This window comes from Mastomys coucha, unplaced genomic scaffold (genome assembly GCF_008632895.1).
Source record: "Mastomys coucha isolate ucsf_1 unplaced genomic scaffold, UCSF_Mcou_1 pScaffold6, whole genome shotgun sequence".
NCBI classification, from domain to species: domain Eukaryota; kingdom Metazoa; phylum Chordata; class Mammalia; order Rodentia; family Muridae; genus Mastomys; species Mastomys coucha.
In genome coordinates this window covers 42,275,461-42,281,132 of record NW_022196912.1, presented here as the reverse complement: position 1 = coordinate 42,281,132, position 5,672 = coordinate 42,275,461, and the positions used below count along the sequence as shown (strand labels likewise).

At 43.7% G+C, this 5,672-nt stretch overlaps 1 pseudogene across 1 annotated transcript in view; it reads right to left on the bottom strand.

The window, feature by feature from the left end:
• Window positions 1–89: 89 nt before the first annotated feature.
• LOC116080993 overlaps window positions 90–5,672 on the bottom strand; it is a 75,459-nt pseudogene continuing 69,876 nt past the window's right edge. Inside the window, exon 2 of the transcript XR_004114705.1 lies at window positions 90–1,171. The product of XR_004114705.1 is annotated as a trafficking protein particle complex subunit 12 pseudogene (transcript). The remainder of the gene's footprint in view (window positions 1,172–5,672) is intronic.

Here is a 5,672-nt window from a genome sequence, read left to right as displayed (position 1 = left end):
AGTCAGTGGGTCTGACTAGCCCAGCCTAAGGCATGCTCTACATACCAATCAAATGTGTTTACTGACCCCATACGGCCCAGACGAGACCTTCACAGCCTGCTTTCCTGAGTGATGCTGCTCAGATCACCTTCTTCAGCTAAGCCTTGCTCCAAGTTGGCCTGGATCTTGCTGCAGACAGTCTTGACCCTGTGTAATCGGTCCAGGGACTCCTGTGGGTACCCCAGATACTGCTGTAGTTCTGCATGCAGAATATGCATTCAAAAGGAGACCATGGAGCCCCTGTGTCCTGGGTACACATGTGGGTAGTATTCATAATACAGGTCTGCTTGATCCAGATTTCCAAAGTGTTCAAATTCCATCTCGGCATTCTGGAAAAGGCCCAACTTCACCACCAGCGCCAGCCTCACAAACCAGAGCTGCAAGGAATCCGTGGTGTGGTTGGTGGGCAGCCCGCTCTTGTCATAGCCTTGTCCTTGGGCTGTGAGCAGGTGTCCACACAGGTCAACTGCTGCCCTCCAGTTCCTGCTGCTAATGAGCTGCTTCAGCCCCACAAAGGACTGCTCCACCGAGCTGGCATTTAAGACTTGTCTCTTTGCTGCAGCTTTCTCACCCAGGAAGTGAACCATTGAGTCTTTAACTGCATTTCCCTGAATGTTGTCAAACTTGAGGCCGTGCATAGTGGGGTTCTCCTTGTCTATGAATATAGTGCCATACTGCTGGGTTGCTACTGACATCAGGACTTCTCTGGTCGCCTGACTGGGAAGCCATGCGTCATTTCTCCGGTCCATTTCGCTCATGCTCAGGACTGTGGCGAAGGGGTCATCACTCCCAGCGAACACAGCCTGGATCTGTGAGAATGGCTTTGGAGATTCAGGGACATCTCCAAATGTCCCTGAGGAGCCTGAGAAACACCTGATTCCGATCTATCCATCCTTGTGGAGTAAGATGGGCTGGTGAAATCCGGTGACTTTTCTCCTATAGGGGCAGCAAGGGAAGACAGCTTTTTTGGAACTGGGGAACCTGCGTTGGGATTACTGACCGAAATGAAAATAGAAGTTGTGAAGGAATCAAAGAAGTCAGAGGGCAAGGAATTAGAGCTCATTGTATCTCCAAAAAATGTACTCAGGCTGGTACTGGGCTGGACCATCGGAGGAGGGGTCTTAGCTGATGTCTTGGCCCATGGGGAGTGCCACCATTAGAAGGTGTGGGCTTATTGGAGGAAGAGTGTCACTGTGAGTGGACTTTGAGGTGTCCTATGCTCAAGTTCTACCCAGTGTGGAATTCCAGTCTCTTCCTGGTTGCTTGAATATCAAGATGTAGAACTCTTGGCTCCTCTAGAACCATGTCTACCATGCTTCCTGCCATAATGATAATGGACTGACCCACTGAAATTGTAAGTCGGCCCCAATTTTGTTTTATAAGAGTTGATGTGGTCGCGATGTCTCTTCACAGCAATAAATCTCAAACTGAGGTAGTATATGAAACATGGGGAAAAAAACTAGAATATATGACCTTGACCCACACTGTTCCTTACAAACCCATCTAGGGCTGGAGAGATGACTCAGCCACTAAGAGTGCTTACTGCTCTTGCAGAGGTCTAAATCTGTTCCCCACACCTGTGTTGAGTGGCTTACAACTACCTGTAACTCCAGCTCCAGAGGCTCAACCTGATGTCTTCTTCTGGCCTCTGTGGGCACCTACACTCTTGTGTATTCACCTTCACTCACATACACACACACACATACACACACATGCACACACACATATACATATACACACATACACATACACACACACATGCACACACACATACACATACATACACACACATACACACACATACACACACACATCATAAAAACAGACACACAGATACATACATAATTAACTTTTAAAAATCTGTCCTGTTGATTGGACACCACTACTATCTTTAACCACAGAAGACTTAGGAGTGAAGAGAAAGCATAGCCTTGAATATTTATGGAGCCCCTGAAATATTCTAGAAATTTCTGTCTGTCTGCTTTTACTCCATAGTTTCTGTTTAAACAGTCTTCCTTCTCTTTTGTGAATGCAAAGGGTGTTAGAGCAGCTGTGTATGTGTGGGTACATGTGTGTGATGTGGCTGCTCTTGTTAGAGACACCTGTCATCGCTCTTTCCCTGCCTTATAATTCATGGTGGAATGTGTTTAAAGCAGAAACTCAAACTTCACACTCTGGTTTTAACATTATTTCATTATCTAAAGGCCATTATTCATTGCTTTGATCCATTTTGTTTCCCCTATGTTAAACACTTTCCCTAACCTATTGTGCATGCCCTGTTGTTAAAGCAGAAATCAGAGCGCTGTCACATAGGAATTAGGTTAGAAGATTGTAAAAACACAGGCACCAGGAATAATCCTTTAAACTCTGAAACAGATTTATCACAGGTATTAAAGTAACAATAACTTGATCTTTCATAGGCACTCGCGATTTGTAACATTCATCTTCATAATTACCTCATAACACGGCATGCCCATTTGCATTTACAGATGGCAGGACCAAAATTGTGGGTGACCTCTCCAAAGTGCACATCTCAGGATGATTGAGCTTGCCATTCATCTGAATCATGTTTAAGGTGCCTTGCTTTTCTCCAGCTTGGAGTAGCAGGCCTGCCTCCTTCATGATTCCTGATCATTTACTTGAAGTCTGGCATTATTTCTGTAGCTGGACGGTGGGTGACAGTGGAGGGCTCTGCAGAGCTCTCTACCTCTGATAAACCTATGCTTAGTCCCAGTCACCATTTCAGGAGCTGTACTTCAGGACCTGATGCTCATGTCCATTCCATCTATTGCAAATCCCCAAATTATCTTGCTGGCAGCAAAAGGAGCCCCATCCACAGAACTTGCTGTATTGTGATGGTGGCTAGCATGTGACAAAATAACTTCAGAAAGAAGGAATCCCAGTAAACATTTTACCACATAATGTCAGGGTTCAGAGGATGTCATATATCTCAATCACAAGAAAATGTGTTTGGCGGTCTACTGAGTGAGAGTTTTTAAAAATCTAACAGCTGAGAGGATGTTTAACACCATAGTTGCAGCTAAGAAGGATATTACATCACACTAGTGAGAAAGAGAGATGCCTAGCAGCTGGAGCAGCAGCAATGTGGGATGGAATACTCCCAACAAAGGATCCTTACATCATCTGCTTCAGTGTTTTCCTCTTCCAGCCTGGGAAGCTGTGCTCACCTAAGCTGCCTTCCCTTCACTCTCCCATTTCTTTCTTAAGTACCTCCCATGTATGTCTGTCTTCTCAGAGATTACATGGACTCCTCAGTGTGATTACAGAAGATGTACACAATCTGCTCTGTGAGGCTTTTCTGACCCAGTGAAATACGGATTCAGAGAGCACCTGCTGAGTTAGAATTTCCAGAACACTTGCACCCTTGATCCCCAACCCCACACACACACAGGTTAGCACCTCCTAAAGTTAGCAAAGCTCTTAAACAATAGCACATACTCACACTTCTGAATGTGTACAAACAAATCCACAATGGTAGAAGGATGACTTGGAAGAGTGTCTTCTCTCCTTCTACCATGTGGGCTCCAGGGACTGAACTCAGGTCATCAAGCTTGGTGGCAAATGCTCAGCCATCTCGCCGGCTGGATACTCCTTATTCTACTAGTTATTTGTGGCCTTCAGGAAACAGATTTATTTCTTTAAGTCTTAGTTATTTACAGCAATGTGGCAAAAAAAAAAGAGTTAAAGTTGTGGCAGTGATAAGTGATCACAGCAGTCTGCTAGAAGGAAAAGGCAGAGAGTCATACAGAGGCAGAGTCAGCCAAAGTGGTTATATATCAGGATGAGTCTGGCAGAGAGCTGTTCTCCTGTGGGGCTGTCAGAGTGCAGAGCTGACTCAAGCTGTAGTCAGGGGCTCCAGAATCATCTTAGTTCCAGTGGGAAAGTAAAAGAGTTTATCACTTGTCAATCCTGTGATGTGTATACTAGAAAACTTGGGGCAGTGTCCTCCTTATGGGCCAATGGGTACCTTTCCATCCCAGGGCTAGGTGTTCTTTGAGGACATTGCTTTACTTTTTGGTCTTCTGTCAGTAAGTTCACAGATCTGGTATTTCTAAGTCAGTTTAAATAACTTCCTGTGTCCATGTGTTTCCTGCTTAATTTATAAAGTTTATAAGTGACAATATTTTATTTGCATAAATAAATAACTTACCAGCTTGTGCCCCAGGGTATGTGCTGAACATATGGTTGTTGTTGACTTGTATAAAGAAGATGCAAAGTCATTTGTGTCATTATGTTTCTGTTCAAAATGTCCAACTACTGCATGGAGTCATTTGGGGTAAATTGTTGTTCTTTGTGATGAAAAGTAACTGTGTAGGCATTACTTGATTTCCCCAAATAGACACTACATCCCATGGAGATTTACACTAAGATGTATATTTTTCTGAAAAGAACTCAGAGGAACCTGTCTAGGGTAACAATAAACCTGACTGACCTGAAGAATCCTCTCTAGGAGATCAGATTGGACAGATCAGTCCTGGCAGGTGTAATTGAAAACAAGAGTGTTCACTCACAGTAGTAGAATAAACAGTGACTGTTGGCGAATGACAGAGGTGGTCATGTTTAACCCTACCAATGGGGGAAGCTACAGTGTCAACTGGCCAGACCACCTGGAGCTCCCAGGGACTGGACCACCAACCAAAGAATACACATGGAAGGACCCAGGGCTCTGGCCACATATGTGGCAGAGAATGGCTTTGCTGAACATCAGTGGGAGGAGCGGCCCTTGGGCCTGAGGGGGTTTGATGCCCCAGTGTAGGGGAATGCCAGGGCGGGAAGGTGGGAGTGGGTGGTGGGTGGGGGAACACCCTCATAAAGGCAGGAGGAGGGGGGATGGGTTAGGGGGGTTCCAGAAGGAAGATCTGGGAATGGGAAAACATTTGAAATATAAATAAAGAAAATATCCATTAAAAGAAAAAAATAAAAAAAGAAAGAAAGAAAGCAGGCTAAGCAGGTCATGAGAAGCAAGACAGTAAGCAGCACTTCTTCATGGCTTCTGGATCAGTTCCTACATCCAGTTCCAACCCTGATTGAGTTCCTGTCCTGACTTCCTCCAATGTTGGACTATGATCTGGAAGTTTAAGCCAAATAAACCCTTTCCTCGCCCCCCCCCCAAAATCTAACCTTTGAAGCATCATGAAACAGTTATTTTTATGATCTTTATGAGCTTGGATCAAGTCTCAATGAAGCAAACTAAGTGAAGATAAACAAACAAACAAAAACATTGCCACAGCTTAAGATATATATTATGTGATGATTAAAAGATTAAGAAGAAAAATGTGGCAATAATTAATTGATTCACCAAAATCAAGGCACCAAAAGTAATGAAGTCAAAGTTGAGAGTGTTGAAGGGTTGAATAAGGGGCTCAAGAGTCATGTTGGAACCTCAGCTTCACAGACCCAATAATGGGTGAATGTATTGGGCAGATCAGGTAGGAGATATGAATTCTAACATTTCCCTAAGCAAACTAAGTCTAATAAAAATGTATAAAATGCTGTAACAGACACCATCCAAACACAGATTCTTCCCAATGCACATAAAACCTGTCCAATATGGGATACATACATACATATATATATATATATATATATATATATATATATATATATATATA